We start from the raw sequence: 21392 nt of genomic DNA on the forward strand, positions 1-21392 counted from the left end.
TGCTGTGTGTCAGACCGCGTGTTACACCAGGGACGGTCTGGAGCCGTGCGGGGGAGCCTGGCTGTGTGATGTAGGGGTGCATACTTAAGCTCTCTGGGCTCATGTCTCAGACTGGGTAATTGGTCCTTAATGCTGACATTTATCAAAGGCCTTTACTCTCTCCAGTGTTTGTTCCCTACATGCACTGTGGTCACTACCACATCACCCAATTTGATTAAGTTTTGTAAGATTTTGTTGTCATTGTTGTTGTTAAAGTAATCATGTTCTGGAGAGGAGCTGGGGTGGCCCCTTAAAATGGCCCAACTGGGGACTCCCACAATTATCTTAACAAGGGCCTTTGGTCAGAATAGTTTGCAGCTGATCCTGTGGGTGTGTGGCCCCCTCCTACTCCACACTCCAAAGCAGGCTGGGGACACGTGGCCCTGCCCCGCCCTTGCTGGCTCCAGTTTCTGAATCTTGTTGCCTCAGCCTGTTTTCCCCGCCCTCTCATCAGCCGGGAAGCCTGGATTGTGGGGCTGGGGGAAGCTGCAGCCTCTCCCACCTGGCACCTACTGCCCCAGCCCCTAGGCACTTGCTCTGGGCCCTGGAGCCCCTTAAAAGCACCAGCAAAGCTCTAGAAGATTGCATCCTGGTACGTGAACAGGTAAGAAGGCAGTCGATTTTCTGTCATGGTTTTCTTTGCTTGATTCCTCCACCTGATTTAGCTGCTTCCTTCCTAGATCACAGCAAGAGGGATCTGAGCTAGACTCGAAAGACGGTCCCAGCCAAGAAGCTCTGAGCTATGTCTTAGAGAAATGGTGTGAACTTTCTGTCCTGGGTTTCTTCATTTTTTGAACCTTTGCTTTCATTAGCCTTGCAGGGAAAAAATATAAATAACAGGTCCAAATAACCATAAAGCAAGTTACTTCTCTCCGTGTTCCTTGCTGCAGTTTCCAAATTGACAAACCCACATTCTTAAATGGTTGTCATAGGTTACTGGATGCTGCTCCTTCATATATTGCTTTAGATTTCTAGACGTTTATGTCCTGTGTGCCTGAATTACCATGTGCATGAATTACCTCATCGAAGTTCATCGGTTTAAAATTCTTTTAAAAAAAAGAAAAAAATAAAACGACATAGGAGAGCCTTTCTCATGTAGATGGCATTCTGAAATCAAATTAAAATGTTCTGCCTTTACACTTTGCACTTATTTTAAAGGAACATAATTATTCAATTAACTGTTGTTTTTAAGGTCCCAGTGGTATCCACCCCATTAACAAACCCACCCCAGGATGCGTGACCTTTTGATTGTAAAGTTGAATTGCTTTCAGGTGTTTTGTCATTAATAATTTTGCTTTTATGGGCAACTCTGAGAAAATAACATTCTTTTTTAGTCTTTTAGACTTTCCCCCCTTTCCTTGGGTTTTACTTCCCATCCAGAATGAATGCTTGGGGCAAAGGGCAAGAACATTTTGGTAACTCGGCTCATATTGCCCATGGGGTCGGCTCACTCCTAGGAATTATGAGACGAATTCCTAATTTCTAAGACTATGATGGTGTGTGTGGGGGTGAGGAACTTCTTTCCTTTGGGGACTTTTTAGGAAAGGGGATGAAGGCCATCTAACAGTGGTTAAGGCTTGACCTTTGAGGGCAGCTGCCTGACCTTGACTTCTCACCTAATAACTTCATTTAGTTCACATGTAGAATACAGAGTAGAAAGCTTCTTTGGGTACAGGAAAGGCAGAGGGAGTATAAAGCACTTACTTAGCAGCCCTGGAAGGCTTTTTCAAGCCCCGGGCTTTCTCTGGGTCTTTGTATAAACTGGGCAGAATCACGAAAGTCGTCTGGACTACCTCCGACCCCTCCCATCCAGCCACCTGTTGAAGATTTTTTTTTGTCTCTCTGGGCTAGGTTGTCCCCCTACTGCCATCAGAACTGGATGTCATTCTTCCCCCACCTTTCAACCATCTTCTGCAAAGCACAGGTTTAAGGGATCCCTGGACAGAATAGAGAATTCCCCAGAAGCCCGCAGGCACACCCTTTGTTCCGGATCCATAGACTCCTGGGAGGCCACGGTAGAATGAGCTCGGGCTGGTCGGGCCGGGTTCCAGTCCTGGTGGCACCAATTTCCCGAAGTGGGCAGTCATTACACTTCTCATCAGTTCCTTTATCTGAAATGGAAATGTCACTGCCAGTGCCATCGAATCACGTAAGATAACTTAGGTAAAGCTGCTGGCACTTAGGGACCCATTGTGGAAGGTCAAGGCCATGTTCCAGAGCCTTTGGGAAGGAACCAGAATTAGCCACAAAAGACGGGCAGAAAACTCACGTGTTCATTTTCTTGATCCACATTTATCAGTCTGGCTGGCCATGCCCTGGTGCTGGAAACTGGGGGGACACCTGTAAGAAAGGCTCCCTGCTCTTGATACAGAGATACAGCCCATCTCATGGGAGCAGAGTAGGCTATGATCAAGCCACCTGGTCACTTTGGGACAGTTCCCTACTTAAGGAGGAAAAACAGTCTATCAGGCAGAGAGAAGGAAGCAGGAATAGCAAGTGCAAAAGCTGAGCAGAGTTTGGGGAAGGGGGTTTGTGAGGTCCGGGAGGTCCGGGAGGTCTGGGAGGGCTGCAGGGCTGGCTGAAGGGAATGGGAGAGTGAGAGATGAAAAGAGAGGACCCAGTGGGGACCAAGTTTTAAAGAACCTTGAGGGTCCAATAAGAATTTGGACTTCCTCTCAAGGATGTGGGCATTTAGGCAAGTTTGGAGATGCATGTTCTGGCAGATTCAGGGGGTGGGGGATGGTGTTGGAGGCCTGGAGTACTCCCAGCCTTCCACCCCAACCCAGGGGCTTTGATGGTACCCAAAATAAATGCAGGAAGTAGGATTCTCAGGACAGGCTTGGTGTGAAGGGGCCAGGCCTGGGAGTTGGGGCTTGGGGTTCTGGTCCCAGTTCTTCCACCACCAGTGTGGGTGGGCCTCTTCCCTCAGGTGAGGGTTCAGGGCAGGTAGGCTTCTTTCAACTATCTCCTGGGAGTCCAAAAAATTCTGGAGGCTGCAACACCCCACCATTCCCCGCCCCTCCACCCCGCCCAGGCAATTCCTGTCTGGTGGCCATCCGTGACCCAGCCTTGGAAGGAAGAGTCATCTCTAAAATGGACAGCCTGGCCCTTTGACCCCAAGAGACTCCATGGAGTTCTGAGAACCATGGCCTGCAGGCCTGTGGCAATCCCTGGGGCTTTCTGGGCTCCAGCTCTCCTACACACTTGAGCATGAGGGCCACGTCCACAGTTGGGGCACTGATGTCCCCTAGGATCAGGACTGCCATCAGCCTGGGAACTACCTCCTGAGCTTCTCAGGGCTGCTGGAAGAGTTCTGTCTGTGCATCCCAGGCAGGCCTTCCCCGCTGGGGTCCTCTCAGGTGATGGGGAGGTGGATGAGTGGGGATGTGTCTGCAGTTAGCAAGGGCAAAGTCAAGGTAATGAGTTTGAAAGGCCAAAGAGATGTGGACTAGCTTGGTAGCTATTCGGAAAGGTCAGTCCCTGCTCTGAAGGGTTCTGGGCGCCTGTCGCTTGTCCTGGCAGGAGAACATTTATGTTTGGGCCCAGAACCCTCCCACCACGTCCGGCCCCCACTTCCGCTTTCCCACCTACCTGTCTCCCCCACATTCCCTTCCTGCAGCCGCACCTCCCCCTCCCTCTTTCCTGAGAGCCAGCACTTGTCTTTCTACTTTCTCATATCATTGAAATCTCTAAAAAACTACCTTAATCATTGGTATTACGTACATTTATATTGTTATGAAACAGAACTTTTTCATCTCATAAAACTGAAACTCCATCCCCATCGAGTGGTGACCCTCCTGCTACCTCCCCCAATGCCCAGGTCCTGGCGACCACCATTCCACTAAACATATCTGTGAATGTAACTGCTCAGGCACCTCATACAAATGGGGTCCTGTTTGTCTTTCTGTGTGTGGCTTATTTTGTTTAGCATAATGTCCTCAAAATGTATCCATGCTGGAAATCCGAAGACCTACAACCAAGATTGCTCTATCCAGCAAAACTTTCATTTAGAATGGAAGGACAGATAAAGTGCTTCTCAGATAAGATCAAATCCAAGGAGTTCATCATCACCAAGCCCTTATTATATGAAATGTTAAAGGGACTTATCTAAGAAAAAGAAGTTAAAGAAACACAAACAGTGAAAGGACAGCAAACTCACAGTTATTAACAACCACACCTAAAACAAAAGCAAACTAAGAGGATAGCTAGATCAGGAGCAGAACCATAGAAATGGAGATCACATGGAGGGTTAGCAACAGGGGAGTGGGAGGAGGAGAAGGGGGGAGAAGGTACAGAGAATAAGTAGCATAGACGGTAGGTAGAAAATAGATAGGGGAGGGCAAGAATAGCATGGGAAATATAGAATCTAAAGAACTTGAGACACATGGACATAAACTAAAGGGGGGGTAATGGTGGGGACGGGGGGGGTAGGGTGGAGGGGAATGAAGGGGGGAATAGAACAACTATAATGGCATAATCAATTAAAAAAATAAAATTTAATAAAAAGAAATGTATCCATGCTGTAGCATGCAACAGAATATTCCTCCTTTTTAAGGCTGAATGATACAGGGGTGGGCAAAAGTAAGTTTATAATTATGAGCACACAAAATACAGCGAATTCTTGTATTATCTATCGTCCCATAGAAACAACTGTATTTCACTGTCTATGCACCACATTTTCTTAATCTACCCACCCGGTGATGAGCGCCTGGGTTGTTTCCACCTTTTAGCTATCGTGAATAGTGTTGCTATGAACACAGGTTCACAAATATCTCTTCAAGGCCATACTTCTAATTTTTAAGGGTCTCTACGCAGACGTGGAATTGCTGGGTCATGTGGGAACGGTGTTTTCAATTTTCTGAGGCGCCTCCACACTGGTTTTCATAGCGGTGGCAGCACTTCACAGTCCTGTCAACGGTTCACAAGGGTCCGCCTTCTCCACGTCTTTGCCAGCACTTGTGATTTTCTGGTTTTGGTAGTAGCCGTCTTAATGGATGGGAGGTGATATTTCATTGCAGTGCTGGTTTGCATTTCTCTGATGATTAGGGATGTTGTGCATCTTTTCAAATGTCTGTTGGTCATTTGTTTACCGACACTGGAGAAATGTCTATTCAAGTCCTTTGCCCATTTTTTAGTCAGGTTATTTGATTTTTCTGTTGTTGAGTTGTAGGTCTTTTTATATATATATAAATTTATATATATATATAAATTAATTAATTCCAGGCCTCTAGAACTAACCCTGCTTATTGTATTTTCAAATACTTTCTTCTCTTCTATAGGTTGCCTTTTCAGTTGGCTCATGTGTCCTTTGATGCACAAAATTTTTCATTTTTTTAAAGAGGTAAACACATTTTTTAAAAAGATTTTATTTACTTATCTTTAGAGGGGAAGGGAAGGAGGGGGGGAGAGAAATATCAATGTATGGTTGCTTCTCATGCATCCCCTGCTGGGAGCTGGCCTGCAACCCAGGCCTGTGCCCTGACTGGGAATTGAACCGTGATCCTCTGGTTCACAGGCCCATGCTCAATTCACTGAGCTACACCAGCCAGGGCAAGTTTTCAATTTTTTAAAAAATATCTTATGATACCCTGGCTGGTGTAGCTCAGTGGATTGAGCACAGGCCTGCGAACCAGAGTATTGCAGTTCGATTCCCAGTCAGGGCACATGCCTGGGTTGCAGGCCAGTTCCCAGCAGGGGACGCACGACAGGCAACCATACATTGATACTTCTCTCCCTCTCTCCTTCCCTTCCCCTCTGAAGATAAATAAATAAAATCTTTAAAAAAGAAAAAAAATCTTACGTATTTATTTATTTGGAGAGAGGGGAAGGGAGAAAGAGAGAGAGAGAGAAACATTAATGTGTGGTTGCCTCTTGTGTGCCCCCAACTGGGGACCTGGCCCGCAACCTAGGCATGTGCCTCGACTGGGAATCAAACCTGGAACACCCTTTGGTTCTTAGGCCGACACTCAATCCACTGAGCCACACCAGCCAGGGCGAAATTTTTCAGTTTTGATGTAGTTCCATTTGTCTATTTTTGCTTTCGTTGCCTGAGCTTTCAGTGTCTAAGAAATCATTGCCGAGTCCAATGTGACAAAGCTTTTCACCTATGTTTTCTTTTAGGAAGTTGATAGTTTTTGATCTTACATCTTCGCAAAGATTTTAATAGCTTTTTTTGTTTTTATAACCTGTGCTTATAAAAATATACCAACAGTTCTGAAAAGCATGATAAGAAAAGCAAGCCCCAACCTGCCGACACAGCCGTGCTCGCACCTCCCAAACTGTGACCTGCACAGGGGTTGCCTGGGAGTCCTGTTAAAGGTTTGGTGACAGCTGCTGCCGACCAGGAAACCATACTTGGAGCGATACGTGGCTTTCTTATGCCCTGTTTTTTTACCCCCACTCAAATCTATGCGGTGAAAATGCCAATAAACGTAGACCTCTGTCCTGCACAGTGGCCGCCGACCATCCCACTGTGCAGTCATTCAGGCCATCCCTGCAAATGGAATTCAGGGTGATTCCTGATCATTGCAATGCAGTGGCAAGCAGCTCTGTGACCTGAAGGAGTGATTGTTACTGTGTTATTTGTTTTTCTGAGAAGTAAACCAGAACTAATACATTCAAATATTACTCCCTAGAGTCACCTGGGAGGCCGGACCCTTATTCTCAAGGCTCTCCTGGCTCTGCGGTGGGGAGGGCAGAACAGTGTGGGATAAACGGGGCAGGTTGGGGTCAGGTGAGGATATGTGTGGGGGGGAGGAGGCAGGGTGCCTCGCACAGTCGGCGGCCACCCATCAGCCTGGCACTGTGTGTCTGGTGCTCATTTAAGGCCCACAGCTCCCTGCAAAGTTTAACTTAGTCTCCCCCATTTCACAGATGAAGAAACTGAGGCTCTGGGAAGACTCAGCTTGCCCAGGGTCAGGCAGGAGGGATGCAGCAGTGCAGGAGCAGGTTGGGGGTGGGGAATGCCCCAGCTCTGCATCCCCAGCTCCTTGATGGGGTCACTTCGTGTACTGTGCCTGGCCTTTCTCCGTGGTCCAACCCTGTGCTCCCGGCACCCGCCAGGCCCCACCAGATTCCAGAGTCCTCGCACCATCCCGCCATCCCTGGCCCGCTCCCCACTACAGCCCGTGCTACCCCTGCTCTCATGCAAGAGAATGCAAGGTGCCACCAGCTCATCTGGTGGCTGTGGAGGGAGCCCTGTGTCCCACTCCCGTCCCCTACCCCACTCCTTGCTGCAGTCCTGCTGCCCCAGAGGGAGGCCCTGCCCCAAGAAGCTTCCAGGCCAACAGCTCTGCTGGACACGCAGGGAAAGGCCTTTGCTGACACCTTAGTAGCAGGGTCGCCTGGGTAGCAGAGATCCAGGGGACTGGGGTTCTTCATGCTCTCCGGGCAGGGGAGGGGTCTCCTTCCTTCGCGGTCACAGCCTGCGTCCTGACGGAGCTCAGAGGACGCTGGAGGCACCAGGTTGGGCACTGACCAGTTGGACAGCAGGGCTTTGCCAGCCAGGATGGGGGCTGTTGAGAACACCAGACAGTGGCAGCCAGCCCCGAGCTAGACTGAATCCAGCTCCGCCACGTGCTGCCCGGGGGACCTTGGGCACGTCACCAGCCTCTGCAGCCCCCCTTCCCTCAGCGATGAAGTGGAGATTAAAACAGGAGCTCTCCATATTGTGTCTCGCTCGTTAAGATGACTACTATAAGAAAACAAAAGCAAAACAGAAAATGAGTGTTGGCAGGGACGAGGAGAAGTCGGGACCCTCGGCCATGGTCAGTGGGGTTGTAAAGTGACATGGGCGCCGTGGGAAAGTCTGGCAGTCCCTCAAAAGATTAAAAACACAACTACCACACGGTCTAGCAATGTCCCTTCTGAGTATAGACCCAAAAAGAACCGAAGGTGGGATCTTGAGGTCTTCGCACACTCACGCTCACGGCATCACTGGCAGGAGCCGAAGGGTAGCAGGCGCTCAGGTGCCCCTGGACAGACGAGTGGACGGCACAGGGTGGCACACGCACCAGAGCATCACTCGGCCTTTCAGAGGACATGCACTCCCCACGCGGATGAGCCCTGAGGGCCGTGTGCTAAGTGGAATAACCCAGACACAGAAAGGCAGATGCTGTGGGGTTCTATTTATATGAGGTACCTGGAGCCATTAAATGTATAGAAACAGAAAGCAGAATGGCGGTCACGGCCAGGACCTGGAAGGAGGGAGGAATGGAGGGATGATTGTTTCGTGGGGGTAGAGTTTCAGTGTTGGAAGACGTAAAGGGCTCTGGAGGCGGATGTGAGCGGCGTTGAGCAACAGTGAGAACATGCTTCATACGATTTAAAACACTGGGTGAAGAAACGGCACACGCCTCACAGGGGTTCTGGGCGGTCGAGTGGCACAGTGTATGTGAACCATGATTAGTGCAAGGCCTGGGGGCCATCTGAGACTTTCTGCCCCGTGGACCCAGGAGCCGGAGGGGATGTGTGTGTCCCTGGGGGGACAGTGTGCCGTTCTGCATGAGATGCACGGGGTGGGGTTCTGGGGAGCCTTCCTGAAGGAGTAGCTGGAGCCCTGTTCAAGGGATTCCTGCCGCTGGTGGGGTGGGCGGATTCCAGACGTCGGAAAGTCCCTGGCAGAGAAATCGCTTTCTCTAAGGGGCAGTGTGCAGGGAGGAGGTCTTGGCCCTGCCTGGAGAACTTGTGATGAGAGCTGTCTGAACGGGGAGCGGGCTGCTCATGGAGGTGAAGAGCTCCCTGTTGGCGGAAGCATGTAAGGAGAGGCTGGGCAAGCTGCAGAGGAGACTCCTGCATGGGCGTGTGGAGCCAGAGTCTCCTGTGCCTCTCCGATGTGATCCACTCCAGGCAAAGTTACGTGTAACAGGCCTTGTAGAGCTGAGACCCAAGTCAGAGGGAGGCAGCAGGCTGGTGGGAAGGCTTGCTGCCAGCCCCACCCTGAGTAACAATAATAAGAGTGGCTGCCTTTTCCTCTAGGCAAGCACTGTGTTAAGTGCAGCACAAGCTTGATCTCAAATCCTCAACAGGACCCTGTGTGGTGGTTGCTACTATCATCCCCATTTAACAGCTGGGAACCCAACCCAGGGGTTAAATCGTCTGCACAAGCCTCGCCAGTAGGTGGTGGAGCTGGCATTTGAACCCAGACAGTGTGGCTCCAGCCCTCTATGTGGGGTGTAAATCTCCAGAATCCACCTCCCCCAAGCTGGCCACTCCCTGCCACCCTGCCCCTGGCCAACTCCTGACACTCTCACGACTACCCACTTAGCTGTGGCCTGAGCCCCTGCTGGTGAATCAGCATTGCCCGCCTTGCTCTGGGCTGGCTTCTCTGTGCTGTGTCTCTAGGGTTCAAGGATAACATTGTGCGGAAAACACTTGCTATGATTGGGAGCCAGGCTCCCTGCCACTCAACACCTCCCACATCCTTTCATTAAATGGGACCCTGGGACTCTCTTTAACAACTCCCTTCCTTGCCTCAGAGTCTTTCCCAAAGCTGTTGAATTCATTTTACTTTTTTACAACTGTGTTTTTTTCCAACCCTGTTCTCTGGGTAACAGGACCTTGCCCACAGGGTTCCACTTGTCCAAGTCCCCAGTCAAGTGCCCGCAAGGCAATCAACACCATCCTCACTGGTAGCAATCCGGTGGCCTCCTCTCTGCTCAGATCTGAGCAGGGTTACAGTGGAAACCCTGGCAGGGACGGTGATTTGTCTACTATGGCAGAGTTAGCTGGGGTGGCATTCACATCTTAGAAGGCACACCTCTGTGCCCGGCAGGGTGCTCAGTTCTGGGCAGGTGCTATTTTACCGAGTTCAGACAGAGCCCAGGAGGTGAAGGACTGTTATTCCCATATTACAGATGAGGAGACTGAGGCTTGGGGTGGTTAATGATGTGTTCGGAAGCCTGGACTTTTCCCTTTCTCTGCTGCTGTCCTCAGGCTCTGTGTTGCTGGTCTGACAGCAGTAACATTGGTGCCTGCTGGAATGACGTGCATTGCATCTTTCTCTCCCACTGATGGCCACCCTGGAAGTGGGCCTTGGTGGTGCTATTTTTCTGGATGAAGAAGGTGATTAGGGCTCCTTGGGGCCCCACAGTGGAGGGCCACACCAGGGCAGGGTGGTGGCCCCCCTTGCTTGCAAGGCCCTTCCCACCTTCACTGCACCGGGTCACAGGCTATGTAGCCCTTCTGCTTGCCTCCTTGGAGGGACTGTCCAGGTCCCAGTGAAGCTGCAATGCACAGAGGCTGGCAGATGAGCCGGCCCTGCAGAGGCTGGGCTGGGGCCAGGTGCTTTCCAGTGTCTTCCTGCAGCTGGGAAACCTTTGGGTGTCATCTCTGCAGAAGCCGCCTTCTCGTTCTGCCTGCCTGGGTTCCCCTCCTGGCCAGAAAAAGAAAGCCACTCCTCTCCTTGCCTATGGAAGTCATGTAGGCCACATAATTTTTGACCGTCATGCTGCAGTGACGGAGTTCTGGAACCTTTAACCCAAGCCTGTAAGGTGTGACTGTTAACCCACAGGAGGAAGCTGAGGCTGGTTCAGGATTTGGGACTTTAACCCTGGGCTGTCTGTCTTCAAAGCCCTTGACATTGGCTGAGTAATTTTCATTTTATACTTTGTAAGCTTTCTTTTAAAAAATAATTAATTGGCTTTTTTCTTTTAAAGGACAGTTTAGATTTACAGCATTGAGCAGAAAGTACAGAGAGTTTCATGTAGACATCTGGATTACACAGTAACCCTTGTTATTAATATGCATTATTAGTGTGTTACAATGATCACAATTGATGAATTGATATTGATGCCTTATTATTATTATTAACTAAAATTCATAGTTTACATGAGGGTTCACTCTTGTTTTTTTTGGATCAAAAAATTATCTCAAAATATAGTAACTCAAATACAACGGACCATGCCAGTGGCTGCCCCAGCTTTCCCAGTCCGCAGAACGCGGGCTTCTGGGAGTACACAGGGAACTGCAACCCTCCCCCGCTGGCCTCCTGGCTGCGCCCCTGCAGCAGGAAGTGGCTGATGCAGAGCCTCCAGCCTCGCACAGCTCACCCGACCTCAGGTTGTCCGACACCCTTGGGAAAATCACACCCAGGTCTTCAAAGGGTTTACTCTTGACGTGCATTCTGTGGGTTTGGACAAATACATAATGACATTGTGACAACTGTGATTTCCCCAGTTACAGTTGTACACAAGAGTTTCGCTGTCCCACAGCTCGTCTGTGGTCCACTCACTCCCCTCTCCCTTCCCGCAACCCCGGCAACCACTGATCTTTATACCGTCTGTGTGGTTTCGCCTTTCCTAAAATGCTGCATCGTTGGAGTCGTACCGTGTATAGCCTTTCCAGATTGGTGTCTTTCACTTAGAAATATACATTTACAGTTCCTTCTCGTCTTTTTGTGGCTTGATAGTTTGTTTTCTTGTCCTAGGCCCTCTTGCTAGTCTCTTTCCATGCTGATAGCTTATTTCTTTTCATGCTGAATCATGTCTCCCTGTATGGATATACTATAGATTTTTAAAAAGATTTTATTTATTTATCTTTAGAGGGGAAGGGAAGGAGAGAGGGAGAGAAATATCAATGTATGGTTACCTCTCCTGCATCCCCTGCTGGGAACTGGCCTGCAACCCAGGCATGTGCCTCAACTGAGAATTGAACCAGCGGCGCTTTGGTTTGCAGCCCATGCTCAGTCCACTGAGCTACACCAGCCAGAGCTGTAGATTTTTTTATATGTTCACTTATTGAAGGACATCTTGGTTGCTTCTGGTTTTTGGTGATTATGAATGAAGCTGCTATGAACGTGTGTGTGCATGTTTATATTTACTGAATGGGATAAATACTAAAAAGCATGATTGCAGGATTGTATGGCAATGGAATGTAAGAAGCTGCCAAAATAGCTTCCCAAGTGACTGTACTGTTTCCCATTCCCACCAGCACTCAGTGAGATTCTGTGTTCTTGTTAGCATTTAGTGTTGTCAGTTCTTTTGGATTTTAGCCAAAAAGTAATAGGTGTTAAGTGCTCATTGTTGTTTTAATGTGCAATTCCCTGATGACAGAAAATGTTGAGCACATTTTCATGGGTATATTTGTCACTCACTCATCTTTTTGGCAAGATGTCCTTTCAGATATCTAGTCCATTTTTATTAGTTTTTTTTCTTTTGATGTGTTTGAAGAATTTTCTTTTTTTAAATCCAAGCTTTTTAAGATCTATCTTCTGTAAATATTTTCTCTTCATTTTCTTAGCTGTGTCTTTTGCAGAGCAGAAGTTTTGAAGTTTAATAAGGTCTAACAGCATTTACCTGCATGGATTATGCTTTTATTGTTTCTACAAACTCATTACCTAGCCCAAGGCCACCTATTATTTTCTCTTGTGTTATATTCTAGATGTTTTATTATTTGCATTTGACATTTAAGTGTAAGATCTATTTTGATTTAATTTTTATAAAAGGTATAACGTCTAGGTCGAGATTCCTTTTTTTTTTTTTTGCATGTGAACATCCACTTGATTCTGTCGCCATTTGTTGAAAAGGCTACACTTTTCTATTGAATTGTCTTTGCTCCTTTGTCAAAGATCGGTTGCCTGTATATATGTGGGTCTTTTTCTGGGCCCTCTATTCTGTTCCTTTGATCTATTTGTCTGTTTTTTTTTGCCAGTACCATACTGTCTTGATTACTGTATATTTATACCAAGTCTTGAAGCCAGACAGTGTTAGTTCTTCAGTATCACATTGGCTATTCTAGGTCTTTGGCCTGTCCATATAAACTTTAAAATCAGTTTGTAGACATTTACAAAATAACTTCCTGGGATTTGGATTGAGATGGCATTGAATGTGTAGCTCAAGTTGGGGAGAGCAAACATCTGAACAGTATTGAGTCTTCCTGTCCATGAACATGGAATGTCTCTCCCTTTATTTAGGTCTTCCTGTTAGTGGCAGAAAAATGGGACCAGGTATTAGACTGGCGGAGTCAGACTGGACCTCAGTTCAGAAACTTCGGTACTTGAGTTCTGGCTAAGAAAGAATTCAGAGTCAAGACTCAAAGCGTAAGAGAAAGTTTATTTAGAAAGACACAGAGGTAGGAGAAGTGAGCTGTGGAAGAAATGGGCCCAGGAAACAAGTCACAGAGGCAAAAGAAGAACCAATGGAGAGAAAGAGTCCAGGAAAATGCACCTGAGGAAGCAGGTGTCGCCTCAGGGTCATGGTCTCCCCTGATGAGTCAGTGCCGGGGGAGGGAGTCATTAGGCAGGGAGCTGGTCCTGGTGTCCACCATGGCACCCCTTTGCCCGGTTTTGCTGGGCTGGAGCTGAGACACAGCTGAGACCTAGTTGTCATGTCCGGGTCTTAATGCTTAAGGGAGTGGTCCTGCGAGGGCTTGTAGCCTTGCCTGTTGCTAGGGACCTGGCCCGAACTTCCTGCTTGGCTCATGCCTCTGTTTAACTGTTTACTGCATTCCTTGACTCCTTTGATCAGTTTTATAGTTTTCTTCATAGAGCTCTTCTACATATTTCATTAGATGTATACCAAAGTATTTCATTTTTTGATACTCATGTAAATGATGTTGTGTTTTTAATTTCAAATAGTTAATACATATGCACAGTAAAAAAAATTCAAAAGATACAGATTGGTTTGCAGTGAAAAGGAGCTGCCTCTCCATATTTCATTCCTGAGGCTTCTATTTTCATCTATCCAAAGACAATCACTGATACTAGGTTCTTCATATTTATTATGCATTCAACAAACATCACGAGCATTTGCTATGGGCCAGGCACAGAAGGTGGGGCAGAAAACAAAAGGAAGTCTTGCTCTCAGAGAGCTCCCATTCATTGCAGTTGGCCTCACTGGCTGGATCTTCGGTCCTCTCAAGAACTCTGCCCCTATAGGAGAGCCGAGGGCCAAAGGAGGACTCTCTGGAGCCAACTGAATTTTCTAGGAGCTCAAGCAGAGGTGCTGGTGCTGGTCAAGGCTAGAGGAAGCAGGTTCTGGAAGGAAGACTTCTTGCCAAGCAGATGGGTGGAGACGAGGAACAGGTGAGGAGGCAGCCAACCCTGTGTAGTGCCAGATTCTTATCAGAATTTATGAGTTGGAAGTCCTCTTGTTTGCAGGTAGCTGTATTTTAATTCCTTGGTTTTGTTTCCTGTCTGGTTCCTTAGACACATTCTTCTGGGAACAAACCTAGCCTTATCTGTCTGACCTCAGGAGGAAAGGGATTTATCCACACTGAGAGCAGCGCCACCAGGGGAGTGGCCAGGGTGTCCCCAGAGGCACAGAGGGGACCATGGTCATGACAGGCTGTGGGGAACACCCAGGGAAAGGCAGCGAGCTGCCGGGAACTAGTCGTCTGAGCAGCCGGTCTGTGCCAAGTTGGCTTCTCCTCCTGGGTCACCCGCCCAGGCTGGAGGTGGCTCTCCCAGTTGTGGCACTGGGCCCGCCTCTGCCTCAGACACTGGGGCCAGTGGACGCCCTGCAGCCACATGTGCGCTGCCCTCCCCCCATCCCCAGCCATGCTGAAAGGGTCCGTGTCCAGTTCCGATGAGGGTGACGCCTTTATTGTCTGCGTGTATCATACAAGTGGTATGATACTCCTGGCCAGGCCTAGGGCCAGCAACTGCGGATTTCATTCCTATTTTATAGATGAGAACACTAGGGCTCTGAAGCCAAACCTGCGCTGGTGCCCATGATACTTTGTTGCCTCCAGAGGGTCCCAGCACCCAGGAAGAGGCAGGTGCAGTAGGGTCCTTCCCCTTAGCTCCACAAGCCTCACTCGGATGGGTACCCGATGCCGACCCTCCTGGCTGAGCTGAGCACTGCCTCTCTTGTCAGCTCTTGGGTAGTTCTCGGGCTCCTGCCTTCCCAAGTGGCACTGCCTTGGGCCATTTCTGACTTGATTATTTTCTAGGGGCCCACCTCTTACAGTGGAGTTACCCCCTCATGGGGCTCATCCAGTTTTACGGTTCTTGTTAAGGCTGCCTGGTGGGACTGATCCAGGAAGCTTATCCATGGGCATCTGACGTCTGAGTCTCCTACCAAACACATAAAGGCAGAAAAGATCTACTTACGTCATGGTTTACATTCTGTACAGATGTAAGCGATGTGGTCTGCGGCCCCTGAATCTATTAAGTGGTGGCAATTTTATTTGGTAGAAGGTCGTTCTTTTTACAGCTGTAACTCCCCGGAATAGACCATGCAAATGCCTGGGTAGCCCAGGACCTGAAGGGACAGTTCTTTCAAAGGCCTGGGATTCTTTTTCCTTTAGCCATGGCCCATACTGCCTGGGGACAATGCCCCCCAGCCCCCTTCTGGCACATGAACCTCCACTAGACAGCCCTTGGAGGTCACCTTCCTTCATCACAGGGCTTGGAGGAATGGTTGGTGTCCTGGCCTCTAGCTTCTGCCTCCAGCCCATCTATACATCAGTGTTCCCTAAGTGCATATGGTCATCACATCACTCCCTTGCTCAAGAACCTGCACTGGCTCCCTGCTGCCTGTCACATCAGGCACTGCTTGGCTTTTAAGGCCCTCTGTAGTCTGGCCTTGTCCTTCCTGTCCAGTCGATTTCCAAGACACCCCAAACACAACTTCTCTTCTCAAGACAAATGACTTTCTGAGCCCCGACGGTGGGGCGGAGTATGGGGGGGGAGTACGGGGGAGACCAAAGGTCGAAGGACACAGACTTTGTACCCTCTTAGGAAACGCAGAAGGCACGGCTTCCTACAGTGAGGAGAAACGGCTTCTCTCCAGGCCCAGCAGCCCCGAGCTGTGGCCGGAGTGGCCTGCCCCGACCTGCTCAGGTCTGAGCGTGCAGTCCCTGGGCTCTGACTCTGAATTTGCAGGGTGCTCAGGTCACCCCGCAGCTCCAGGTTCTTGCGGGCTCCACCCCCCAGGCCAGGCCTCCCTGGCCTCACAGGCTCTGCTTGCTACACACAGCTGCTGGGTGGGCAACGTGGTCTTTTCCTTTCACCTTCAGGCCGCCCCCTAACGTAGAGTTATCGGCAAGGGCTTTGGGATCAGTCGTGCTTAGATTTAACACTCCCACTTGCCAGCTGTGTGACCTCGGGCAAATTGCTGAACTTTCTGAGTTTTGGTTTCCTCATCTTTAAAAGAGGGGTAAGAATTTTTGACTGTTGTTGGTGTTTGTGTGTGGGGTGCAGGGATTAAATGACATGAAGTGACTAGCATTGGCTATTGTTATTGCTGTCCTCCTCATTGTCCCTCGGTCCTTGCATCCCCCTGGGGTAGTTCCAGCTCCGTCTTGTGGTCCACTGCCAGTGTTATCAACCTAAGTGTTTCTGGAGGTCCTGCAACAAGCCTCCTGCAGGACATTGAGCTGTTTTCCTCATTTGTTAGGAGGGCGGTGCAGGCCTCCCCCATCTCCCTCAGCCACTCCGGGCAGGGCTCCCAGCTTTTCATCTTTGTGTGCGAGGCTGTGGTCACAGATGCATGTAGAACAGAGTTTAACTCTGATGTGGAGACTTTGTGACCTTTTTAAGAAGTGTCATGTTCTTACACAGGTGGCATGGGTTGTGCCAGGCCTGGGTCAGACTGGGAGTGTGTGAATGGGGGGGGGCGGCCTGGAGAGGAGGCCAGAGGCTTCCCATCGGGCAGACCTTCGCTTTCCCAGTGGCTCAGGGACAGGGGCTATGCCTCATTCCCTCTGAGCTGCGACGCCAATGGTGGTTAGCAGAAAATTCACCCCAGCCCTCCACCATGGCCTCCCTGCATTCATTAGTGAACACAATATTTGCATACATTTGCATTCTCCTCAGAATAGGCACTGAACTAGGAATTCAGTGGGGCTTGTGGTCCAGCAGAGAGGAATGATTGTTTAATTACAGCAGTGAAGCACAGACGGAAGCTGGTGGTGAGCCAGAACCCACAGCCCCTGCGCCAGGGCCTGAGTCCCCACCAGCACGCTTGGAAGAGCAGGGCTTGAACCCAAATTCAACAGAGTGAGGCCAGACCTTTGCAGGAAAATAGGCCTTGTGTGGTCAACATGCTCCCCACAGTAGGACCTCTGCAAACACCCATTTCCCCTCCAGCCCTTTACCTCTCCGCACCCAGCTTGAGGAAGAGTCTCTTAAGCTCCATTTTTCAGATGCGTGAAGTGAGGCCTGGAGAAAGGAACGAGTTTGCTCTCTAGGTCCCCAGTCAGTAAGGAGAAGCCAAAGGCAGGTTTCCCAGCACCCCGCGTGGGCCTGCCCATGCCCCCACAGTCCACCCTCTGTGAGCCAAAGCACTAGACACAAAGCTTGCTCTGTTCACCGAGAATTCCATTTTCCCCATTGTTCTCCACCAGGGACATTCCTGAATTGGTAAAAAAGGGACTGCTTCAGCCTCAGGCCTGGCAGCGGGTCAGCTGGGAAAGTCAGGAGACAGAGGGACTAGGAGACAGACAATAGCGACCCAGGAACTGTGGTCAGGTCAAAGGAAGAGGGGCACCAGGGACCTAGATGGTCCAGAGGGACAGCCTCCTTGGAGAGGGCACAGCTGGAGCAAACAGGAGGCTGGCAGCCTTCTGTGGGCCCAGAGCATCTTGTGAGAGAGTCTGGGGGGTGTGGAGTAGGGGAGCTGGGGAAGGGGAGGTAGGGAGAGGGAGACTTAGGTGGGTAAGTAAAGGGGGAAGGGCGCTCCACTCAGAAAATGGTTTGAAGGGATTGAGACTAGTCAGCCATGGTGGCAGCATGGGCGGGTGGTGCTGCTGGGGTGGCCCTGACCCCCGGGGGATCCTGGGTCCTGGGAGCAGAGGATCTGGCCTTGTCCGGTGAGAGGATGGCTCGTTCTAACCTCTTCCAGGACCCACATCCCTTAGGAGGCTCAGAAAAGCAGAAAACCTTTCCCCTTAAATGCAAATGTCCACTTATATGCAACGTTTTTGAGTTAGTTTTACTTTTTCACTGTGCTAAAGTGCACACAGCACAAAAAGGACCATGTTTAGCCAGTTGAAGTACGCAGCCCTGGGACATTAAGCACATTCTGGGTGCTCTGTGACTGTGGCCCCGGCTGGTTTTCCAGAGCTTTTTCTTTCTCTCCAACAGAAACTCTGTGCCCCTGGAGCAGCTCCCCTTCCTTCCCCTCCCCAGCTCCCCCCTCTATTCCACTTCTGGTGTCTGGAATTTGCCTGTTCTAGGTACTTTTATACATTTACAATTTTTAGAGAACAGCTTCTTGGGGTGAAATGGACGTGCAGCAAACTGCCCAAAAGGGCACCACGTGCTGAGTTTTGAATGCACACACCATGACTCAGGTCATGACCGTATTCAGCACCACCCAAAGTGCCCTGGTGCCTTTGGAATTCCTCCCCACCCCCCACCTCGTACAGATCAGTTTGGGTTTTCTGGAGTTTCGTGTAAATGGAATCACCCAGCGTGTACTCTTTCTCATGAGAGGCCTGGTTCTTCTTGCTCTGCACACTTATTTGGAGCTTTGTGCGTGCCGTGGCGTCTACCAGTTGTGCATTCTTTCCATCACAGAGTGCTCTGCTGCCTGGCTCCACCATCCTTGTAAACCCACTGCCTGCTTGATGGACATTTTTGTGGTTTCCAGCTTTTGGTGCTAGTAAGTAGGAATACAGTGGATTTTTGTAGAGCAAGCTTGCATCCTGCAACCTTGCTGCTCTTGTTTATTAGCACATCTTGTTCCCAATTTTAGTTGGGGGCAGGGGGAGCATTCTGTTGTTCACCGTTTAGCTCTAAGTTTCTCCTAGATGCCTGTTTCCAGGTTGAGGAAATTCCCTTCTTTTTTTAAAATTAAAAAAAAATATCTTATTTAGTTTTAGAGAAAGGGAGGGATAGAAACATTGATGTGCAGTTGTCTCTCATGCACCCCCCAACTGGGGACCCTGCCCTCCATCCAGGCACGTGCCCTGACTGGGAATTGAACCAGTGACCCTTTGGTTTGCAGGCCAGTGCTCAATCGGCTGAGCTACACCAGCCAGGGCGAAATTTCCTTCTATTCCTAATTTGCTGGGGGTTTCTATCAGGGGTGGATGTTAACTTTTATCAGAGACAAAATCCGCATCTATTCAGGCAATCATAGGTTTTTCTTTTTTGGTGTGCTAACATGGGGAATTTACGACGATTTATTTTCAAATAAAGTCAACCCTTCTTTCCTGGTCCTGCATGGGATCGGATTAGAATGTGGGATTCAGTTTCCTCCGGAGTATACTGGCTCTTGTTCCCGACCAGATCCGGCTTGGGGCCCTGTCTTCCGGGTGGAGGGAGGGAGGGAGGGAGGGGCAAAGGGTAAAGGTAAGAAGGAGGGGCAAAGGGTAAAGGTAAGAAGGAGAGCGCAGCCGCAGCCCGGATCCGCCCCGGGGCAGCCCCGGTGAACCTCCCCACGGTGAGGAGTGCGGGTGCGGGTGCGGCGTCCTCTAGCCGGGAGACGCAGGCTTCGCCGTGCGTGTGCCCTTGTACCTCCTGGGGCCTTAGTCTCCGCTTCAGCTCAATGGGGCTGGTGGGGCCTGGGCCGGGCTGCGGCCAGTCTGCGTGCCCCACGAGGGCCTCCCTCTGAGAAATGAAGGTAATGAACCTTCCTCCCAGGACCGCTGTATTTGACAAGTCGCTTAAAGAGATGAGATGAAAGAGTCCAACCCCTGAGCACCGACCCCACCCCCCACCCCACTCCCATCCTACACAAGCCTTTTGACCTTCTGCCATTGGTTCAATCTCTCAGCCTTGTCTTCTTTCTTGTAAAGCAGAGATAATGAGACCACAGATGAGGAGATGGATTAAGTTGTTATCACTGCACAGGGGAGCGAGCAAGTGAGCGGCACATGTGAAATGCTGGGTAAAGTGCAGGCAGGCACCACACCGGTGCCCAGAGCCAGTGTGGCTGTGGTGGAAACCGCCCTGGAGCTGGAGGAGCTGCACAGGTGGCCAGGGGCAGAAATGCAGCAGCAGGGCCTGGAATCTGCCCTGCCCTGGGTGAAGTTGGTGGGCGTGTGAGGGGTGCTGCCTCCCAGGCGGGCACCACCACTGTGCTGCCCTCAGGTACCAGCCAGTGGGGAAGGGGGGCTCAGAGCTAGAGCCAGAATTGGAGCCCAGCTGACCCTGGTCATTGGGAGCCGTTTGCACCTTTCCAAAATGTACTGGTCTCTGCAGGACTGATGCTAACTCTGGCTGCACACTGTGTAGGAGCTTGGAAAGGGAGTTGAGAGAGGAGGGAAGAATCGGGAAGCTAGGGAAAGTCTCGGTGGGCTTGCTCCTTCCCCTTCCTGGCCTTGTGAGCGGTTTTCCTCCAGCTTCGCCAGCTGGGGAGCGTTTCGCTGACCTATTTCTCCTGCTCTGTTGGCACTGGTGCATCTGGCCCAAAGGTCCAACCCCTTCACTTGGATATTGCTCCCCAGATGTTATAGTTTCCTGTGTGCCAAGCCAGCCTGTGGCTTGGAGACAGTGATGAGGCCCTGCAAGGCTCTGTCCCCTGGAGGTTGTTCTTGTGGTGGTGGGGGGACAGCACACAGGTGAACACAATGAGGTTAATGTCCGAGCGGCCAGTGCCGGGCAGAAAGGCCACGGGGAGCGGCCAGGACTGACCTGGGGAGTCAGGAGGAGCAGTTGGGATTTATTCCAAGTGCGGATTCCAAGAGTTTCTGGAAATGAAGAATGGAATGTGATCTTACTTCACCGTCCGTTTTCGTGATTTTGGGAGCCTGTTGTTTAGAAGCACATTTGAGGGGTTCTCAGAACCGGAGGAAGGGCCAGTGTCCGCCAGGTCCCTCCTACCCCCTCGTACTGGTTTCCCAGCTGCCGTGCAGTCGCTGGCACTGCCACAAACAGCGAACCCCGGGTCCTTCTCCAGGGCACCTCGCCAGAGACACTGGAGAGGTTAACGCCACTCCACCCTCCCCCCCACCCAGGGGGCTGTTGACTGAGTCAGGGAGCTGAAAGTCCAGCCTCCTGGCCTCGGGTGAGAAGACTCTGTGGTGTGATTTTAAAATGCCTCCGACTGGCCCTTCCCTGTCCCCCCTCGCTTCACTCCCTCACGGCTTTCTCCTGACACCGAACGCCTGTCCCAGGCTCTGATTCTGGGGAAGCCATTTCCAGACAGAAACGTGCATTCTGTGGTTTAGAAGTTGAGGTTCTGGGATGAGAGAATTGTTCCTTCCAGCTCTGAATTCCCTAAAACTGTGTGATTTACTGGACCACACAGCAAATTAGTGGTGGAGCCAGGCCCACAAGGCAGTCGCAGCCTGAAGACACCAGGGTCGCTGTGGTTTACCAGCCGCTGGGCTCCCACATCAGCTTCTCAGGTAAGAACCCCCCCCCCCCCCCCCCCCCCGGGCTGTAGTCATTGCAGAGACCAGTGTCCGGGACTCTGCTCCCTCCCCTCTGTACTGGCGTAGTGCACACTGAAGTGTGGAGAGTG

At 50.4% G+C, this 21392-nt stretch overlaps 1 protein-coding gene across 5 annotated transcripts in view; it reads left to right on the forward strand.

Moving 5' to 3' along the window:
* Window positions 1–469: 469 nt before the first annotated feature.
* Window positions 470–21392, forward strand: part of IL34 (interleukin 34) — a 58953-nt gene continuing 38030 nt past the window's right edge. For 2 of the 5 annotated variants that reach the window (XM_053666589.1, XM_037154161.2), the window contains exon 1: window positions 470–643. The gene's annotated coding sequence lies outside the window, so the exon portion shown is untranslated. Of the gene's footprint in view, window positions 644–19386; window positions 19548–19722; window positions 21277–21392 lie in introns of those variants that run through there. The other 3 variants (XM_053666592.1, XM_053666591.1, XM_053666590.1) reach the window with 3 other exon arrangements.

The sequence above is a fragment of the Artibeus jamaicensis genome, unplaced genomic scaffold (assembly GCF_021234435.1).
Source record: "Artibeus jamaicensis isolate MK-2021 breed Jamaican fruit bat unplaced genomic scaffold, CSHL_Jam_final contig_464, whole genome shotgun sequence".
NCBI classification, from domain to species: domain Eukaryota; kingdom Metazoa; phylum Chordata; class Mammalia; order Chiroptera; family Phyllostomidae; genus Artibeus; species Artibeus jamaicensis.